The sequence below is a fragment of the Cicer arietinum genome, chromosome 7, assembly GCF_000331145.2.
Source record: "Cicer arietinum cultivar CDC Frontier isolate Library 1 chromosome 7, Cicar.CDCFrontier_v2.0, whole genome shotgun sequence".
NCBI classification, from domain to species: Eukaryota; Viridiplantae; Streptophyta; class Magnoliopsida; order Fabales; family Fabaceae; genus Cicer; species Cicer arietinum.
In genome coordinates, this window is record NC_021166.2 from 30,868,910 (window position 1) to 30,892,901 (window position 23,992).

Genomic DNA, 23,992 nt, shown 5'->3' on the forward strand with positions numbered 1-23,992 from the left:
CATCTCTATAATTTAACCCTCTTTCCCGAATGCATCTTATGATTATCATGTACTGGAAAGTAAAACATATACCATACCTCAATATAAGGAATTGCGATATAGTCAGTTATAGTAGAGGCTGTTTAGAGTATAAGGCAGACAACAACATGAGATCCAACTTAAGATCACAACAATAATTCTTCTTCAAAAAAAAAAAAGAAAGGAAAAAAAAGGAAAAGAAGAGAACAGGACAAAAGAGGAGATCAAAGATATCAAGTTCAATAAAAATGTATACGTGTTTTTCTAATCCATGATTTGAATGGCCGTGTCCAATAAATAATATTAATAAAAACCAAAATATTCATTCATTCATTCATTCATGACATTTCATACATTTATATCCGAGAAAACGACCCACATCTTGAAGTCGGGAAAACGACTCGCACCCGAAGCCGAGAAAATGACCCTATCTTGAAATCGGGAAAATGACTCGCACCTGGAGCCGAGAAAACAACCTGAATGTTGAAGTCACGAAAACGACTCGCACCCAAAGCCGAGAAAATAACCCGCATCTTGAAGCCCCGAAAATGACCCGCATCTTGAGGCCCCGAAAATGACTCGCATGCGAAGCTGAGAAAACGACCTGCATGTTAAAGCCAGTAAACGACTCGCATCTGAAGCCGAGAAAATGACCCGCATCTTGAAGCTGGGAAAATGACTCGCACCCGAAGGCAAGAAAATGACCCGCATCTTGAAGCCGAGAAAACGACTCACACTTGAAGCCGAGAAAACAACCTACATCTTAAAGCCGAGAAAACGACTCGCATCCGAAGCCGAGAAAACGACCCGCATCTTGATGCCGGGAAAACAACTCAAACCTGAAGCCGAGAAAACAACCTGCATGTTGAAGTCTGGAAAACGACTCGCACCCGAACCCGATAAAACGACCCACATCTTGAAGCCGCTAAAACGACTCGCACCAGAAGCCGATAAAATGACTCGTATCTTGAAGTCGGGAAAACGACTCGCATCCAAAGCCGAGAAAACAAACTATATGTTGAAGCCGGAAAAATGAATCGCACCCGAAGCCGAGAAAACGACCCACATCTTGAAGCTGCAAAAACGACTCGCACCAGAAGCTGAGAAAATGACCCGCATTTTGAAGCCGGGAAAACGACTCGCAACCGAAGCTGAGAAAACGACCCGCATGTTGAAGTAGAGAATATGATCATACAAAAATCAGTCCTACAAAACCAATTCAATAGTAAGGTGTCACTTTCTTCTTTTTAGTCTTTGTATTGCATCCCTTTAAAAAATGTTATTTTTTTCTTTTTATGCAAAAAGCTAAACTCATAAGTTAAACTTTCATTTTTCTAAAGTTGTTTGTTCCTAAAATTATTTTCTTTGCAACACAAAATACTAAAAAAGAAATATAAATAATTGATGTTTATAAACAAATGACCAAGAAAATAAATTTCACCTTATTGTAATATTACATAAAACTCATATTATGTCTTTATCAAATAACTCTAAAAAAATAATAACAACAAATAAATAGTTTTTCCCTTAGGATTAAAATTAATAGTCGTTGTCGCCGAATGAAATTCATCCTCGCTCGCTGCGTCACATCACTCACTGCCAATCATTTGTGGCCTTTGTGTCGCGGCATATCCAACAACACACGAGCAAGTCCTTTAACATGATACTTTACTGTCGTGTCCATCTGTTTCGTTCACATACCGTCACGTTACGTTATTTTCTAACAAAAATCAATTTTTCTTTACTTTAAAACAAAAATAAAAATATACAATCCGTGAACAAACATCTCACCTCGATTTTTTAGTTGTTATTACATTTTCGTTACGTTGTTTTCTAACAAAAAGCAAATTTTCTTTATTTTTAAAACAAAAATAAAAGATACAATTCGTGAATAGACATCTCACCTTTTTTTTTCGTTATTATTATTATTATTATTATTATTATTATTATTATTATTATTATTATTATTATTATTATTATTACATTTTTATTTTTGGATACGTATATAATAATTATTATAATAAAAAATAATTAAAATAGATTAATATTAAAAATCAGACAACACATAAATATTTTCTACCCAAGAACTACGTGTGTTTTGATTTCCCTATTGCACCTTAGGATACGTAGGAGCATGATTTTTCCCTTGTCAAACCAAATTAATAAAAGAAGATTTTTCTCTTGTCAAACAAAATTAATAAAAGAAGATTTTTCCTTCTTTTATTAATGTAAATAATTTATTTAATTTATTATTTTTTTAGGGGGTAAAATAAATGATTTAATAAATAAATAATTTGTATACAATTAATTATAGGGTAACCGTTTTAACGGACGATGTCGGGTAATATTAATTTTCCTATTCGTAATCGACTCCAGAATCTGTTTTTTTATTTTTTTTGTTAAAAAATTTTATTTTAGGTTTTATCTAATTTTCCCTTTAAAAAAAATAAAATTGGTGGCAACTCCTTTTTCGCGGACAAACTGGACGCGACAGATGGCGACTCCACTAGGGATAATTTGCCACAACGAGGAACCCTAAGTCAAATTATTTTTTTACTTCTTCCTTGATTTTTAATGACATATCGGGCTTCATTCGCCTTAATTTTTGTTTGTTCAGAGAAAAATCGGGTTTTGAGGGCAATTTATGCTCCACTATGCTAGTATCCAATCTAGGCAAAAACATCTTTGTATTCATGTAGGAGTTGGATTAGTTTGTGATGCACTTCTTTCTCGAAGATGGTGTCGACTTTAATTTTTTTTTTTAAATAAATAAATAATTTATATACAATTAATCATAGGGTAACCGTTTTAACGGACGATGTAAGGTAATATTGCTTTCCTTATTCGTAGGGCCAAACCAGTCAAACACAAACAACTAAAGAGGTGAGTTTTAAAATCATGTTGATAGTATAATATAAGTAAGAAGAACACTTAAATAATCAACACATAGCCGTATCAAACACATCACAATATAACAAAGCATTTCAAGGAAAAATCTTGTTATAAAGTCAAAATCACACAAGGAATATTAATATGTCATTATAACATCAAATTATCTAAGAGAAATTATTATCACATTTGATACACATTAACCACAAGAAAACAATCACAAGATGGTGCAATACTATGCATGCTCCTGATAACTATATAATCTAGATATAATATCTGTCACTAAGGCAACTTCCACACATAAATTCACCCATGCCAGTGGAGATAAATAAACCTGTCACAAAAGCAACTTTCACGAAGATGCATATACCATGACATGATGGTGCATTATCAAAATAAAATATTCCCACACAACCCACTAAGATGCATATGTCATGACATGATGATGTATTATCAAAATTATTCCCATACAACCCACTAAAATTAGGTCAAATGAACCAAAAATAACTTATACGAAATCATCACTTTTTTTAAATATCACTAAGATCATACATCACAGATTCTCATAATGAAAATCAAATATTCATAAACAACTATCATAAAACTCAAAGCTTCTACCCCACATATCATGAATATCATATATTCATAAGTAACTATCATAAATATCAAAGCTTCTACTACACATATCAAGAAATCATATATTAATAAAAGTATCATAAAAATCAAAACTTTAATCCGTTTCATCATGAAAAGTTAAACTATCATCACATACATATAGAAATTAAAACTTTCATATATGCCACACATAAGTTCAAATTTTATCACATATATCATAAATAAGACTTTCAACACATTAAAAATAAAAACTTAAACTTTCTTCACATATACCACAGTTGCAGAGTGTAAATCAGACAATACATAATAAAAGTTTCTAATCCATTTAATCCTACAAACCCTAATTAGTTATATTAATTCAATTATTACTAAATCGAGCTGCCGCCGTGTGTAGCGAACCCCGAATGAATTGTAGAGAAATGTGATTTTTTCGTCCGTTACACATTATAGTATACTCATGAAATCAAAGACCCTATCACAGTTTTTCGACTCTTTCACACGCGAATACGAGTCTGCAAGAAAAATCATTTTTTTCTTTAACTCCTTGTTCTTCAACCAATCTAACACATAAGTTTATGGGTAAATGTAAAAAATAAATTGTGAAAACACCCTCTAAATGGGTCAATTTCCAAATTGAATCAAGTAAACTTACCCTAAATCAAAAAATAATTATAGTATAATATAACCACCGTTCACACGGTCGTTTTAACGTTGGTTTCACTCAAATCAGACTTACGATGAAAAAGAACGGTGCAAAATAACGAATTCCATAAACAGAGAAGTCGGGTATTTTAAACATAATTTGAGATTGTTAAAAAATATGAGAAAGTGTTTTTAATTGACTAGCCAAATGAATGAAACAACATACTGAAATTTGGGAAAAAATGAAAAAAGCTTTTATATTGATTACATCAATAATTAAATCATCATCAATAAATACTTTTGATTACTAAATCACCAATAAATCATCATCATATCATAGAGAATAAATAAATATAACATAATATCACGGAGAATATATAAAAATAAAGAAATGAATAACAATATTACTAATATATTGTATTTATAAAACAAATAATTAAAATACGAAACAGTCTAAAATAATTAAAATATAGCCATACACACATTTATTATTTAGTTAAACGCGCACGAAGGTATCTCCACATCTTCATTTAAACTCACTCAAAATCTTATTATCTAAAATACTTTTGCTAAAATACCATTATTTTTTTTATAATAAACTAAATAACTAAACATAATATTTATAATTTATATTACTCATTAAATCAAATATATATACGATTATCAAACTATAAGAAACTCACACATATAAGGAGAAGTAATCATAAAATTAATCAACATATATTCTAAAATAATTTTAACACCAAATTAATTTCTTTAAAATCCTATTTAATTAATAAAATAGTTGATTATAAAATTTGGGATATTACTGTAAGACTTTGAATTTTATAAACTCTAATTTCTGCAAATTTATTGTATTTTGTGTTGAATTTCCTAGGCTATTAGCCCAATTTTTATTTTATATATCAAGGAGTTTGAAAAATGCAGCAACAAAGAAACAACTAAGAGTATCTTTGATGCTATGGTTCTAAACTAAAAAGGGAACAAGAAGGTACAGGAAGGCAAAGCTAATCTACTTACAGAAAAATATGAACTCTTTCAGATGGAAGAAGATGAAGATATTGAAAAAACGTTTTCTTGATTCCAAACTCTTGTTTTTAGACTGAAAGTTCTCTAGAAGAGTTACATTATTGTTGACCATGTCAAAAAATATCCTCAAAAGTATTTCCAACAAGCGGAGACTAAAGGTAACAACTATTCAAGAAGCCAAGAATCAAAACAAACTGCCTCTAGAAGAGCTATTGAGTTCACTCAGATCCCATGAGATTGAACTAGTTGAAGATGAGCCCAAGAAAAGGTCTAAATCCTTGGCTCTCCAAATCCAGAGGAAAGAAGACAAGTTCTAAGGTTCTGCAAGCAAATGAAGACTCAGAGAAAATCGAATGAGATGATCAAAGTGAAGACTCAGGTGATGAAGAGTTATCCTTTATCTCAAGAAAAATCTAGCTCATGTGGAACAACATAAATAAATCATTTCCAGAAGAGATTTCAGAAGATCCCAAAGTAGTAGAGAAGAAAGTGAAAAGCTAGACCAAAGAAAACTCACCTTCTATGAATGCATGGAACCATGTCATTTAAAATTAGAGTGTCCTAAACTTGAGAAAGGAAAATCCCATAGGGAAGACTTCAACACAAAGGTGAATGTCTTATGGCTACATGGGATGATTCTGATAAATCATCTACTGAAGATGAAGAACAAGTGAACATGGCTTTGATGGTTGATGTTGACTCAAACTCTTATTCTGAGGCTACTGATGAAGAAATTGAGGTATTCTTTGACTTATCTCATAGAGAACACAAAAGGTCTCTTCAAAACTTAAGTCTCTCATAAAAGCTCATGACATCTTAACAATTCAATGCATTTCTCTTGAAAAAGATTTTGAAAACCTAAAATGAGAAATCCTAACTTTGAAAGAAAATGTTTTTGAAACCTCAAAAAATAAAGTTTGCAACTCTATTAAGTATGAAACGACCTTTCAAGAGTTTCTAGCAAACAAGGTTCTATGATCTATGGTGTCAGAAAAATCTATAAACACGACATAGGCTTTGGAGAAACAATTGAAAATCGTTGCTTTATTCAACTTGATATTGCTTGTGCTTATTGTCATAAGTAAGGTAACAATCAGATAACTTATGTGGTTTGTTAGTCTTTAATCGGAAAAACAAGATACCCTTAAAGACTAACAAACTAGGACGAAGGATTCGTACGATTTGGAGGTGATTCGAAAAGTAAGATTATTGGACACGACACAGTAAGTAATGGCTTTATTCCCTCTATTAAAATTGTTTTATTTGTAAAAGAACTAATGCATAATCTACTGAGCATAAGTCAATTAAGTGACAATGGTTATGATGTAGTCTTCAATCAAAAGTCTAGTAAGGAAATTAGTCAAAAAGATAGATCCATACTATTTACTAGCCAAAGGAAAAATAACATTTACAAAATAAGCTTATCTTATTTGAAAAAACCAGTCAGGTGTCTTATGTCTATATGCGATGAACAACATATATGGCACAAAAGGTTAGGACATACCAACTTGAGGTTGATCTCAAACTTAAAAAGACTTGGATTAGTCAGAGGCTTGTCTAATCTTAATTACAACTCAGATGTTCTTTGTGAGACATGCCTAAATGGAAACAAACAAAATCTTATTTTCTTCTAAAAATGTTGTTTCCACATCTAGAATACTTGAACTTTTACATATTGATCTTTTTGGCCATGTAAAGATTGCCTCTGTCAGTGGTAAAAATTATGAACTCGTTATTGTTGATGACAATTTTAGATGGACATGTGTAAAATTCCTATAGCACAAAGATGAGTCACATTGAGTATTCACTACCTTATGCAAACAAGTCTAAAATGAAAAAGGTTTTTGTATAATAATGATTCATAGTGATCATGGAGGTGAATTTGAAAACAAGCTTTTTGAAAATTTATGTGCAGAAAATGGCATTTTATATAAATTTTCTTCTCTTAAACCACCCCAACAAAACGGCGTTGTAGAAAGGGAAAATGCATCTTTTTAGGAAATGACATGCACCATGATTCACAAATGAACTTTGTCAAACACATATGGGCAGAAGCAGTGAACACTACATGTTACATTCAAAATTGAATCTATGTTAGACCTGTTCTCAATAAGACTCCATATGAATTGTGGAAATGAATCAAGCCCAACATTTCTTATTTCCATCATTTTGGATGTATTTCCTATATCTTAAATACCAAAATATTGGCAAGTTTGATTTACGATATCAAAAGTGCATCTTTTGGAATACTCTAAAAGGTCTAAAGCCTATGGAGTATACAACAAACAAACATTGGTTGTTGAGGACTCAATCCATGTCAAGTTTGATGACAAAAAGCTTAACCCTAAAAAAACAAAGCTAAATGTAGGCTTTGGAGATTTACAAGTTGTAGAGGTGCCAACTGCTTTAGAGGAGGTAGATAAAATTAAAGAAGCAAATCTAGTGCAAAGTGAACCACATAATCCACCAAACAACTCAGGTCAAGAGCATTAAGAATTCAAGTATGGATGGAAATATAAGTCATCTCATCCATAATCTTTGAACATAGACAACTCAAATGATCATTTGAAAACCATATCTACTCTTTAAGAGACATCTTTGTTTAGACTACTCTCTGAATTTGATCCTTCATCCATAAATGAAGCATTATTAGATGATGGAAGGATACTACTAGCTATGAAAAAAGAGCTGGATCAATTCAAAAGAAATGATGTATAGGATCTAGTCCTAAGACGCATTGAAAAGAAGCCAACCGGAACCAAGTGGATTTTCATAAATAAACTCAATGGGAAAGGTGAAATTGTTAGAAACAAAACTAGACATAGAGCCTAAGGTTACAATTAGTAGGAATGTATTGATTACACTAAAACTAGACTTAGTTGTTTGGATTAATCAAATGTAGTAATAAACAGACATAGGGAAGTAAAAATAAAACACACAAGATTTTATCCTAGTTCACCACAAACTTGGTAGCTACGTCTAGTCCCTTCACACAGAAGGATTTCTCCATTAATTCAAACTTTGAATTACAACAGAACCTAATCCTACAAGCCAGTCTTCTCAAAACAACCTGAACCTACATAATTTTTGTGGCACACCACACATTGACCCTACAAGTGAAATCTTCTCTACACAACCTGAAACCTACAGATTGCTAGAGGCAAACTAGAGCCACTACTAGGCTGGTTTACAATGATTTGAAACTTTTGGTTTTGCTTATAATAAGCAGATATTACACATTGATTTTCAATACTAAAGCACTTAGAGTCTATTGCTTTGAACGAGTGCTTTTGTTAGAACTTGAAACCTTTGAACATTTAGTACTTCGAAACTTTGAGCTCTTGAGGATTTTCTGATTGTATTGTTTTAGTTAATGTTGTTTGTGTTTTGTTCTTCAGCCTTGATCCACTATTTATAGATGGGATTGTGAATTGTTGTTGAGGTTTTTTTTTTTTTTAATTGTATCTTGAATTCACTTGGTCAACAAATATTTTCTTCAAAATTAGTTCTGAAAAATATGTTTTGATAATGTGACTGTTTTTGCAATCTTTTGTTTCCAAACTAAATCTTTGGCCTTTTTTATCGTATCAAAATTTGATCTTGTTCATAAACTCTTCTGTGAACCATCCTCTATATGGTTTGATAGTTTGTGAGAGAACAGGTGCGGGGCGTGTCCTTGAACCTATAAGTGGAATTTTGTCTTCTAGAAGAATTGTTGCCTTTCTATCAAAGGCATTGACTTGATAATTGATGTCAAATGTTGTGTTGGTTAGACAATTAGAGGCAGATGAAAGCTGAGCAACTTAGAATGAGTGGCATTGACAACTTCACCTTTGTTGCATCATCATAGTTAGAGAAGCATCATAGTGTGCACTGCATAATAGAGGCAACATTGTGACACCTATTGCAATCTTTAAAGCAAGCGAAATGAAGGCTTAAGATGTAGACTTTACACATGGCTTTAGACTTCAAACTTGAACGTTTACTTCAGACTCAAATGTTGAATTGATATATCAAATGCATGCTAAGAACACTATACGTCTAAGTATGCAGATGCACTATTTATCATAGGCATGTTAAACCACTTTTATCATAGCATGCTGGAACACTGTTCATTATAGGCACACTGGAACACTGTTCATTAGAGGCACATAGACTTCTAAAGCACGCTGAGTCTTCAGAGGAACATAATTTTTCAGAGGTTGTCTTCAAATGTAGTTGCACAGCCAATCTTTAGACCAAAACTTCAGAGGAAAATATTAGAGGCAGATACACGTCCTTTTTGGTTGACTGATTTGTCTTTGTTTCCTTTAATCATTGACCAGTTTGTTTTCGTTCCCTCTGACCTTTGTACTTTCTCTAGTCACTTCCATTTGATCATATCCTCTGGTGGTATTTTTTGGTGGGTATCCTCTGGTAGGTATCCTCTAGCCGTATCCTCTAGTCGTATTTTTTGGTGGGTATCCTCTGGTAGGTACTTCCTGTTCTATTTTCTGCATAATTAATGAAACCATTAGTGCAATAAATTGTTTTCACAAAGTACCTTTGTTAACATCAAAACTACTTAGAGGAATTGTTCGAGGAATCAAATTGGTTTCCACAATCTCCCTCTTTTTGATGATGACAAAAAATACTTTTTGATAACAATTTATTTAAACAAAAACTAAAGTATATCAGCAACAAAATATGCAACCAAACATGGCTCCCCCTAACACTACGCATCTCCCCACATGCTTATTCTAACTGCCCTAAAACATGTAAACCTAAAACAAAGAAATTGATCTCAATCTATTTATCGCCCTTTTGTCCTCAGAGAAAAAGAGTAGAAATTTGAATGACAAATGACTAATGAGTTTACACCATTCAGTAGATCAGAGTAAAGCCTAGAATTTAGATGCTTCTAAATAAAACCAAGTCTTTCAACAGTTAGGGGTTTAGTGAATATATCATTCCATTGATGTTCGATATCAACAAATTGGATATTTAACACACCCTTTTGAACATAGTCTCTAATAAAGTGATGCTTGATCTCTATGTGCTTAGTTCTAGAGTGTAGAATAGGATTCTTAGTAAGACAAATAACATATGAATTATCACAAAGTAAAGGAATGCTATTCTCATATATGTTGTACTATCCCAATTGATGTTTCATCCATAGTAGTTAAGAGATACATCCTGCTGTTGAAATATACTCAGATTCTGTTGTTGACATAACAATAATGTTTTGTCTTTTACTTGACAAGGCGATGAAATTTTCACCTAGGAAAAGTGAAATTTCCATTGGTGCTTTTTCTTTCAAGCTTGTCTCCAGCATAATCAACATCACAATATCCTATTTACCTGTACTCAAATTACAACTTATAGAGCAAACAAAGGTCAGAAGTACCTTTTAGGTATCTAAGAATCCTCTTAACGGCATTTAAGTGGGATTCCCTTGTATCAGCCTGAAACCTGGCACACACACACTAAAAAGAATATCAGGTACAAAAGTAGTAAGATATAGAAGTGACCCTATCATTCCTATGTATGTTGATTGGTAACCCTTTTGTCTTGATTCGTCTTTACCAAGTAAGCACGTGGAATGCATTGGTGTAGACATGGGTTTGCAGTAATTCATCTTAAACTTCTTGGGAAGTTCTTCAGTATACTTAGTTTGATGAATGTATATCCCATTCTTACTTTGTTGGATCTGTATACCAAGGAAGAACTTCAGTTCTCCCATCATAATCATTTGGAATTACTGTTGCCTTAACTTAGCAAAATCTAGACAAAGTGTGCCATTAGTAGAACCAAATATGATATCATCAACATAAATTTGAATGATAAGAATGTCTTTTTCAATAGTTTTTTAATCAAGCTAGTATCAACCTGCCCTCTTTCAAAACCATTTTCTAGGAGAAAAGTGTTAAGTTTGTCATACCATGCTCTAAGGGCATGTTTCAGTCCATATAAAGACTTTTTAGGCTTAAAGACATGATATGGAAACTCAACATTTTCAAAACAAGGAGGTTGTTTTACAAACACTTCCTCATTTATGTAACCATTCAAAAAGGCACTTTTTACATCCATTTGAAATAAAGTAATATTATTACAAGCAAAAAAAGGATAGTAAGATACATATTGCCTCTAACCTTGTACCTGACAACTTCTCCATTTTCATTTGATTAGTTCATGAATACCCACTTGGTTCCAATGGGTATCTTATTCTCTGGTCTGATCACTTCCCTCTAGTAGGAATCCTTTGGTGAGTATCTGATTCGATGTTGCATTGGGGTCAAATACAAGTAATAAAACGTAGGTAGAGGTAATAACTCGAGAGTCGAAATTAGAAAGGGGTTTACAAATTTTTGTTTGAACAAATTAAGAAAACGATTAATCCACTGATTTGAGTACCAGACCTATCACATATTTTATCAACGAATTTAATTTCTAAATCGTGACTCTATTCCTATTTGACTATAGAATTGATCAAACAAGCACAATCAACCCTATACGAATTTACTTTCTTTGACTTGGTTAAGCATAACAGTCATCGATGTATTATAGTTAAGGATAAAAACTAAAATTTAATTAATATAGAAAATGAACTATGTCAAACTAATTTAATCAATCCTATCGAAATTCGAATTAAGCAATTAGAATAACAATATAATCGAAGAAAGAGAAATAGAATCATAATGTGAAATTAACATTTTAACTTGAGCCTAAAGGTATTGATGAAACTCTGAACAGTGGATTAATTTGAGAGAAAATTAGCCTTCCATGAAAATAAAATAAAAAGTGTTTATATCTTCCTTAATCTGAAAAACAACATGTCTAAAATAGAAGAAAAATCTGAATATATTGTACTCGCTTTTTGGGCTTGTAAAATAAGTGACCCACTACTTAAAATTATTACAAAAAAAAATTGATCACGTAATCTGCAAATTGGGCCCCATGAAGTTCGCCATTGGGATTTTATTCCAACACAAAAATTGTAGTTTTGATTTTTAGTTTTCCAATGCCTGATTGCATGCGCCAATCTGATACCCATAGCTCAACTTATGACCTAAAGAGCGAGTAGGGGTCAATATGCAAATAATAAAATTCAAATTCAACCCAAAGTTTAGAAACACGCGCAAAAAAATAATCTAGGCCATAAAAAAGTTTTAAAATGTCAAAGTAAAAACCTAAAAACATGTGCCCAAATGCTTTGATCAAATTCCCCCACACTTAAACTTTTTGCACTCCGAGAAAAGTAATGCATGTGATTCCAAATATTCTTGTGAATGCAAAGTTGTGAGTAGGGAAAAAATATTTCTAGCTTATGGCAATCATGAATAGTTTTTTATCACAACCAAGGCAAACAAGAGAACAAATTGACTAAAGAATGCATCATAAGTGATATAGTCATCACAAGATATAAAATTCTCTCAACCACTCAAGTGTTTGGGCTACTGTTTACACTCAAGGCACATCATGAAAGCTAGCACTACCATAAGCTCGACAAGCATCTAACATCTATATTTGAAAAACATGCACATAATGATCAAAAGGTCTTTATTAAGGTTATAATGGGGCCAAGGTAAGGGTGAGATAATCCTAACAAGACTAGGGCTAAAAATCGAAGAGGATGAAGGAGTAACGATCAAGAGAGAAAAATAACATAAAGAGGTAACTCAACAAAATATCATTAACTTTTATCATCACTCTCTTTGTTCACAACACAATCATTTTTCTCATTTTTTTTTTATTTTGATGAAAATCAAATCTAACCAACAAATAAGTTGACCACCCCCACACTTATTTAAAGAATGACTCCTTTATCCCCCATGATTGGTTCAATTCATTGTTTTTCACTTTTAGACTTGTAATTAGCTATAAAATGGGATAATTAGGCTCAGAGGGGCTTAAGCAAATCGATAATTGTAGGGTAAGCTTATTTGGCTGGTAGCTTAAAATGAAACAAATGTCTAGATCATTTCAATATATGCATGCGAAAAGAGTCAAGTCAAGTTCTGGTGTAACTAGCAATCATGAGTGAAATCACACACAAGAAAAAAAATGGAAAAAAATATATTCTATCCATATTAAGGCTCAAAATCTCACAAAAGTTAATGACCTATCACAAATAATACACAATTTAGTGTTCTAATCCAACTTATTGTACCAAGAATGTAAAGCTACTATCCAATCATGCCAGAAACTTAATACAATATAACTCACAAAATTTGCACCCACAAAATCTGATGAAAAAGCATGCAATGCAATGCAATGCACATTATTTATTTATTTATTATTTTTATTTTATTTTTTGATATCCTATAACAAATAAAATTCTAAACAAGACCCCACACTTAAATTATACATTATCCTCAACGAAAGTAACAAGTATAAAATAAGAGTAAGGAAATGGAGCTCCTTGTTTAAACTTCAATGTAGGTGGGCTTTTTCAAGGAGAGTTCTTTTATGGTAGCATCTTCAAGCACAAAGCTCTCATGGAATAACTTGAGGTGTTGTCCATTTACTTTGAACACTTTATCGGTGTTTTCACTTTTTATTTCCACTGCACCATGAGTAAAAGTGTTAGTAACAGCAAAAGGGCCAATCCACTTGGATCAAGGTTTCCCATCCATAATTTTTAGACGGGAGTTGAACAGTAAAACTTTTTGGCCAATAGAAAATTCCTTCCTAAAAATCATCTTATCATGAAAGTACTTAGTTTTCTCCTTAGAGATCCGGAATTTCTCATAAGCTTCAAGTCTAAGTTCTTCAAGTTAATGCAATTGAAGCTTTGTCTCCAAACTTGCTTTCTCCATCTCAAGGTTACAACTCTTGACTGCCCAATAAGCACAATGCTTTATTTCCACTTGGAGGTGGAATGCCTTACCAAACACAAGTCGATAAGGGGACATCTCTATTGGTGTTTTGTAGGCTGTTCTATAAGCACATAAAACTTCTTCTAGCTGGCAGCTTTAGTCCTTCCTGTTTGGCTGCAACATTTTTTCTAAGATCTGTTTGATTTCCCTGTTGAGATTTCAGCTTGCCCATTAGTCTAGGGACGATGAGGTTTAGAAACTCTATGCGCAACCCCGTATTTCTGAAGCAAAACATACATGGCGCGGTTGCAAAAAAGAGTGCCTTGATCACTTATGATGGCTCGAGGTATTCCAAACCTGCAAAAAATATTTGATCTAACAAAACCTGCAACAACTTTAGAATCATTAGTCCTAGTGGGTATTGCCTCCACCCACTTCGAAACATAATCAACAACAACTAAAATGTAGACAAAACTAAAAAAAATATAGGAAAAGGGCCCATAAAGTCAATGCCCCACACATCAAATACTTCACATAAAAGTATAGGTTATTGAGGCATCTTATTCCTATGAGTGATTGTTGTTTCTTCTATTTGGCACTATTCACAAGTTTGGTAAATCTCAAAAGCATCCTTAAACAAAGTGAGCCAAAAGAAACCTGAGTCTAAAACTTTTCTTGTTGTCCATTGAGGACCAAAATGTCCCCCTACTTGAGAGGCATGACAAAAATGAAGAATGGATTGAGCCTCATGGTGGGGGACACATCGCCTAATTACTTGGTCAATACATAATTTCCACATGTATGGATCATCCCACACATAGTATTTGGAATCACTTTTAAGTTTGTTTATTTGTGCTTTAGACGCATCTGCAGGAAGAACTCCATCAACTAGATAATTAACTAAATAAGCAAATCAAGGAGTTACCACACAAAACTGTAACAATTGCTCATCAGGGAAGTTGATATCGTTTCAGCAAGTGTACTGAATCGTTGCAAGTAATAATAAAACGGTAGTACCGAGTGTCGAACTCAAGGATTGCGTTTTACTATTGAATTATATTTGATTACTAGAATTGAACAAAAAGATTCCCAAGTTGATTGAAATAATGTTTGAAATTAACAACAATAATAAAATTGATCTTTTATAATGAGAAAAATGTCAGGGATGAGTTTCACTTTGAATCCAACCTTGGTGTCTAATTTGATCCTAGTTACTGAATTCCTTTATTGAATTATTACCAAATTCTCTTTATTATTCTTGCCCTAATGTCTTAGTGACAGAACCTTTAATTCCAAAGTAACCCTTAATTCCTTAGTGGATTTAAGATTAGAATTAAGCATTACCGTATAGAAATTCTCTTGTAAATTATTGCTTTGCAACTAATTTAATTGGTTTCATGACCTGCATCTATCCCTAGACTACAAATTCATGAATTTCTCATCTCAAGCATTCGTAAAGTCCACTTTCGTTTCAAAATACAAATCGTAGAACATTTTAATGTTGATCAAGCAATAAAAAGCATTAAACACAGAGATGAGAAAAACAATTCAATAAACTCATTCATATAACTAGAAATCAAATCAGAAAAATAAGGGTTTCATCTGGTTACACTCAACCCTAACAAATAGGGTTTAGTTACTCATGACAGGGATACAAAAGATAAGGATTAAAGAAGAATTACAAGAATGATTCATGGATGATTCTTGATAAAACTGCTTCAATGGCGTTAGAAACGGACGTATTTGAGTTTCTATGCTAGGGCACAAGTCTCCCAAGTTCCCAAGAGTCAAAAAGCTCCCTAAAACAGTAAAAATCTGTGTTTTTATGGTTGCTGGTGCGCGTTGCGCGCCCCAAGCGCGTAGGGCGCGCTCCAGGCGCGCCCCAGGCGCGTGTTGACAGAACTGAAACACGAGAAATGCGCTCCAGGCGCACAACATCTGCTGTCTGATGTATTTTGCATTTTTCTCATCTTTACAGAGATACAAAAGATAAGGATTAAAGAAGAATTACAAGAATGATTCATGGATGATTCTTGATAAAACTGCTTCAATGGCGTTAGAAACGGCTGTCTTTGAGTTTCTATGCTAGGGCACAACTCTCCCAAGTTCCCAAGAGTCAAAAAGCTCCCTAAAACAGTAAAAATCTGTGTTTTTATGGTTGCTGGTGCGCGTTGCGCGCCCCAAGCGCGTAGGGCGCGCTCCAGGCGCGCCCCAGGCGCGTGTTGACAGAACTGAAACACGAGAAATGCGCTCCAGGCGCACAACATCTGCTGTCTGATGTATTTTGCATTTTTCGAATCTTTTGCGTCTGAATGTGGTCCTGGTGTCTGCATGAAAGTTGTAGATATGGATCTTAGCTTTCATTAGTACTTGGAGTGACAGTAATTGGACATCTAGAACTCCAGATATGGCTGAAATACTCCACATATATCATGTTGATTTTTCACCAAAATTCAGCATTGCACTAAAACAAAACGCAATGTAAAATCACGACAAATTCCTACTTAATCAACGAAATAAACTCAAATTTCAAAGTTCTTGCTACTGCAAAACATTCATCATGCTCTATGGTTGTTTTCAAAAATACAGACAACAAGATTTGTACACCTTGGCATTCATTCATCAAATTCAACTCTCTCTTCACACAATCTCACCAAAATTTCTCTCAAGTGTTTAGAAAGGGGTTATGAATTATCGCTCAAATCCTAGAACATGCATCACGCTACCATAGGCTTGAAAAAATTCTAGTTAGCAATCACAATGCAGTAAACACATACATTTTTGGAGGACTTTCGGGTTGTAATGGGGCTTAGGTAAGGGTAGGACATTTTAGGATAGTAGACTTTACCACTTGGAGTTAGGCATACATTTCCAGATTATTCTACCATTTTTTTTCTTCACCTTTTCATTATGGAGATTCTCAGACATTGACAGAAGAACCAAAAAGATATATTTTGTTTTTGGTTTTGTTTTTGTTTTTGTTTTTCTTCTTTCATTTTATTTTTCTTCTTTTTATTTTTTTTTTATTTTCTTTTTCTGAGAATCACCACCTTAAACTTAGAAAGTTGCTATCCCATGAGCAACCCCAAACTTAGAATTTTATCAAGACAAGAATTTTTTTCTACCTAACTCCAAGTAAGGTGATTTAATTAAAGTCAGGTGTTTTGCTTGTAATGTGGCTAGTAACCGAAATAAAAGGGCAATGCTCAAAGGGGCTAGCAAAGGGTAAAATTTTCATAGGGTAGTTAGAAAGGCTCAAACGACCAATAAAATTGCCTCAATGTATGCATAAATTACAAGTGATGCAAGTCAGAATTAGTGCAAAAGCTCAATTTAAGTGTTACTACAAGGCTCAAACTCCAAGATACTTGTTTGAATATGAAATTTTTCTTTCAAATAGAACCTTCTAAGGTAGGTGAAGCACTTAAGGATGATTAATGGTTACTTGTCATGCAAGAAGAACTAAACCAGTTTGAAACAAAGTGTGGGAACTTGTTCCAAATCCTAGCAATAAACACATCATTGGTTCCAAATGGGTGTTTAAGAATAAACTAGATGAAAATAGTATAGTTGTTCGAAATAAGGCAAGATTATCCATATTTTTTATGAAGGCAAAGACCAAGTAAAATGATCAAGTTGCAAGTTCAAAGATTCTAAGAGAAGTCAACATCAAGTCAACCACTGTCAATGAGCTAGAAGTCTTATATTTTAAGGTACATGATGCAATATAATATTATTACATTTCTAATGCACATGAGAACCTTGATTACTTCATCTAAACTCTAGCATATGCATCAAAAGAATTTTCAAACTGTCAAACTACACGAACAATGTTTGAAAATCAAGTTTTTGACAAAAGTCAAGATTGTATTCGACTACATATATGTGTAGCCGAATACAGATGAAGTCAGTAGCAAAAACTTCACATTTGTATTCGACGACAATATGATGTAGCCGAACACAAAACCAAGTCAGTAGCAAAAATTGCAAATCTGTATTCGACTATAGGATGTTGTAGCCGAATACTAATATCAAGCGAGTAGCTAAAACTGCACTTTTGTATTCGACTACAGTATGTTGTAGCCGAATACAAAATCAAGTCAGTGGCAAAATTCAGTCATCTATATTTGACTAGAAGGATTTGTATTCAAATACAAGGTTAAAGTTTTGAATTAAATCTGAATGTTACATAAGTGTATTCGACTACACTTAGGTTGTAGCCGAATACAACTGCGCAACAATGCAAATTTTCAGTTTTGATTCAATCTAAATCATTGCATATGTTCATCAATCTTCTGGGAATAATTGTCACTGATCTAAAGTGATGTCTAAGGAGTATCAATATTTCCTAGTTTGTAACCTAGCCTATGCATATAATAACGCAAAGCATTGTCGAAGCACTTTTGCCTCTAATGAACTTAAGTGCGACAAGAATTCTTCTGCCTCTGCCTATGACAATCACATCAAGCGTTTGACCGTCTAACTCTGAAGTTCCATCCTCTGAAAAAAGCAGTGCTCTAAAGACAAAGCAATTTGCGCATCCTCTAATACACATCCTGAATCAACTACTTGTCTAAAGATCTCAAGATACTCTCGGATCATCATTCCCTATGGTTTCTCAAACATACATGCCAAATAAGTACAAGATTAGTCTTTTTGGAAAGTCTCTCTGTCAAATCAATCCACAAAAAATACGATGCGAAACTTCATGGATCCTAATTTTCAACAATCAGTACAATGGCCAAAAACCTTAATTGTACACTATAAAGGACTTGTCTCCCTCAACATAGAAAGACACAACAACAAACATACTTAACATACAATAAATAAGAGGTAATCACATTTGTACTGTTGTTATCATCCTTTTAGTGCTAAGAGAATTTTCCTAAAGTAAAAATTGTAAACACTATCTGCATGAGCTTATTCACATAAACCCCAAAACCTTTTTGTTGTAACCTAGCCTAGTAGCAGTAAACTAGCCCAAAACCTTTTTGACTGTACTAAGGTAGAAGGTTGAGAAAATTGAACACAATTAGTGTGACTAGTAGGTGTTCAAGTGTAATTCTGATTCAGTGGATTAAATCCTTCAAGTTGAAGGGACCGGTCGTAACTACCGTGTTGGTTGTGAACCAAGATATATTGTTGTGTCTCTCTACTCTGTTTTCACACTCGTGCATTATCTTCTTTGTTTTGAGTATAGTCACGCAAAAGTTTTTTAAGAATACAATTCAAATCCCCCTAGCCCCCCCCCCTATTTCTTGTGTTCTTTTTGTTCTACACTTGAAACTTTTAAAATATAGTGAACTAAAATGAAACCTAAAATTAACGTAAGAGACCAAATATAAAATTAAGTTTTCATATTAATTACTAGGTCAGATTTCCATTGAATATGTCACACATTTTCACGGCGTTAGGTTAAAACTTAACAAAATAGACTAACTTAACCTAACATTATTAACTTAAAAGACTAAGTTGAAACTTTTAAAATATAGAAGATCAAAATAAAATCTAAAATAAATGTAAGGAGTTAAATATAGAATTAAGCCTCTTTTTCTAATCCTTGAAAATATATTGTATTATTTTTTTATAATTAAAAATATTATTTCAAAATAGACTCAAAAAATAAACTTAAAAATATGATGATATTAAATCTAAAATATGATAGTAACAAAAGATATTATTTTTACTGGCATAAATGTTTTCAACACTTACTTGGCTTCTGACTAGGGGTGGACAACATATCTGAATCCAATAGACCCAATAGAAAATTTAAGTTTGTGGGCGGGTTTTTTCGAGCTAGTGGGTTGGGTGGATGAAAATAAAGGGGTTTATATGGGTCTACACAGTCGTAATCGGATGGCTAATTTAGATCGGCGGAACCTGAACCTGACTGCCTAAATAATAATAATAATAATAATAATAATAATAATAATAATAATAATAATAATAATAATTCGCAACTGAGATATATATAGTGTTGTTTGAACAAAGTTTCTGGATATTAATTAAGGAATGAATGATCATGTATGTAAGTATAATACAACACCATTAAGTCTCAAGCTAGATATTTGCGAGAGCAAATAATGACAGTGTTGTTGCATATATCATAATTGATTACATATTAATTGATTTTTAATTTTTAACCTATCACGTCATTTAAAATATTGGGATATGAGAAATTTCAAATTAACACATACTACTAACTTTCCTGAGGGTATAATTTCTACAGAAATCCTATGAAACTAAACAATACAAAAAGGGACTCAAAGCAGCTGATGCCATTTTGAAAAAATTTCCAGATCATGGAGGTATACTTTTTCGTGCTTGCTTTTACTTCCTCATCTTGAATGTTTTATTTCCTTGTTACATGTTTAAGTTAAGTAACAATTGTTGAACCCATTTTCCATTATGATCTAAAAGCAATTGTCGGAAAATTTTAATATATATTATTTGAGTTTGTCATGATTTGTTTTCAAAGTTACTTATGATGCACAACAACCAAATAAGGTCTTGTTAACATCTAAAGATCTTGTTATTTTTAAAATTTTATGAAAATTTATAGATTGAATCTAACTCAATAATAAATAGTATTAATTAGATGGTTGAAACAACGAAGTTCAATGTCTACAAAGAGTTATTGAAATGGGTAATTCTGACAAAATTGAATTAACTGTGAATTTATTCTTTAATCTTATGCAAAATGTTTGATAGTTTACTACTTTGGTTGTTTTTTTATCTTGCAATGTCACGGTTATCTTTTTAATGTAATCATACTTACGCAGAGGTATACATGCAAATGCATCTTTGGGTCAAAATCATGAGATGGATTTTTATAATAACTTGTTAGGAGGTTGTTTGTTGTTCATTAATGTAAAGGAACTTCATCTTGTCTCGCAGGGAAGTTTTATTGCAAAAACCTAGGAAGCAAGCCATAGTTTATAGTTTCTTCCCATGTTAATGATCGTTATTGTTTGGGGTAAACATTTTCTCCTGTAACTTTTCTCGTTGTCATATTTATCTTTCCTAGTTTATTGTTTTGGTCTTTCATTGGCATTTTATGTTGAAAGTTTATTGAATCTTTAAGAGCAAAATAACTATTTATTGTATGTTTTAATGAAATTAGTAAAATTAAATTATATTTTATTGTATGTTTCAATGGAATTAGTTAATAAAAATAAATTAAAAATTTAAATTTAATTTACTGATACTAATAATTGAGAATTATAATTAGTAGGGAGATAAAATAAATTTAATTTAATAAATAATAATAAGTTGTAGTGACAGACAATACCATAGGAATAGATCAATTATTTATTTATATTTATCTAATTTTTAGTGGCAGACAATACCGTAGGAATAGATTAATTCTTTATTTATATTTATCTAATTTTTAGTGACAGTCATCGTAGTAGGTAGAAATCAAAAACATGTAGTGACAATCCTTAAAACATGTAGTGACAGTCCTTAAAACATGTAGTGACAATATTCAAAATGTAGCAAAAGGTCCCCTTAAAGTTGACAGCAGATTCGGGTGTCACTCAGTATTCTTGACATTTACCAGCAATTTTTAACTTTTAGTGACATACTTTGTCTATCACGAAAAGTCAATTTCCTTGTAGTGACCCTACACATAAAGTCTTCCTCTTGATATCGTGTATGGGGAACTAGGTGGTTTTACAAGAAATTTTTTCTCTTTCTCTCTTTTGTGTGTTGGCCAAAATCTCATTGGTAGAGAGGTACCAAAGTTTCAAAATTTTCTTTCTCATTTTGATGATCAATGATAGTTTTATGCATTAAGATATCATTTAAAACATTTTTCAAGATTTGCATGTTGGTTTTCTAAGCGTAAACATAAACTTTATGAGTGTGATTGAAGAAAACTAATCTTGATCATTATAAAAAATTTATTTTAGTTTGCATGTTAAGTTTTAGGGTTTTAAGTTTGATTGATGATAGAAAAAATTGTTGTTAGTAAAGTAAAAACCATTTCAATGAGAGGTTGAAGAGCAAAAAGGGGAAAACTTTGCATGCATGTTCATTTTTCTTGAAGAAATTTCATGATCAAGTCATAGATTTTGAATGCATGAAAGCTTGAATGTATAAAAATAATTGTGGGATATTTACAAGCAAAACAGTTTCAATGCTCGAACTTTTAAAATTAAATGGTTAGGAGGAATTTTTTAGCAAAATAAATTTTCTAGTGTTTTTGGAGATGTTTGTTAGATCACACTACGCCACCTTTTACAGCGTTTTTTTAAACTGTTTACAACACTTTTTTTAAACTATTTATAGCGCTTTTAAGCACTATAATATCTAGTGCTGTTAAAAGATACAACAGCGTTATTTAAAATAAAAAGCGCTGTAATATATAGCGCTCAACGCTTCTCTCAGAGTAGTTTTACAACGTTTTTCTTAAAAAAACGTTGTAATAGGTGCACATAGATTACGCTTGTTATATTAGTTTTACAGTGCTCACTACGCGAAAAAACGCATTTTACAACGCTTTTTTTAAGCCATTTACAGCGCTTTTTCAAAAAAATAAGCGCTGTGGAATCGAGCGCTGTAAATGATACAACAACGCTTTTAAAAAAGCGCTATAAAACATGTAAATACAACGCGCGCTTGTTATGCACATTTTACAGCGCTTCTTCACAAAAAAGCGCTGTAATATGCACCCCATTATATGAGTTATGGGTCTGTATTTTACAGCGCTTTCTCAACAAAGCGTTGTAATATCCCCACCCATAATTTCATATATGGGTGTGCATTTTACAGCGCTTTCTCAAAAAAGCGTTGTAATATGCCCACCCATAATTTCATATATGGGTGTGCATTTTACAGCGCTTTATCAAAAAAGCGCTGTAAAATGCCCACTCATAATTTCATATTATGGGTCTGCATTTTACAGCGCTTTTGTTGTACATTTTACAGCGCTTTCTCACGGAAGCGCTGTAAAATGTGCACCATTAAAGCGCTTTAGAACAACATTTTACAGCGCTTTTTAAAAAAAGCGCTGTAAAATGTGTGTTTTTTTTTTTTAAACGCTGTAAATTAATTATTTGAAATGAAAAGCGCTTTTTAGCTTTTTATGGCATTTTTTTTAAAAAGCGCGTCTTTTATCTTTGTATCCAAAATTATTTTGATCCAAAATCACTTCACAATCAGTGCACACAACAACAAAACATATTCAAATACCATAAGCAGTTCACACAATCAGTAGAACAGAAATCAGAACTCAATACCATAAGCAGTTCACACAATCAGTAGAACAGAAATCAGAACTCTGTAACTTTATTAACATATATGTAACTCTGTAACTCTGTAATTTACAACCTAAGTAACTACATTCAGATACATATATACAACCTAATTAACTACATTCAGATACGTATATATATATAACCTAATTTACAACCTAAACTATATTCAGATCCATATGCATGTTCATATATTGTGTCCTATGATCATTTACATATAATAACTAACAGAATATACATTATATGCACTAGCTACCATATAATATTCAGATCCCTTGCCCAGCAGCAAGCTATTTCCCAGAAAATCAAATAATTTGCAAGTCAAGCACATACTGACACCAGTATTCCTTTAATTCCATCAGATCTTCCTCAGAATATGATGGACTGGAATTGGCAAAGTACTGCAATATAAAAATTGAACATATTATATTAAGTTAGTATCAAATATATAGATAATTTATATATGAAAATCATATAATGCAAATACCGTACCGTTTCTGGGATAATAGTTTTATTCTTCTCAACAATCTCCTTCATGAATCTCAATACGTAGTACCCACAGTCGATGTTATTTGTTTGACGAGGGCACTTTATTGAGATCCATGTAATGTTATTAGACTTCTGCTTCGACACTTTAGCACCTCTTTGAGCTCGATAAACTTTTAAGGCACTATCGAATGAATAAATGTGATTATTAGAGCATGAATATATATATATATATATATATATATATATATATATATA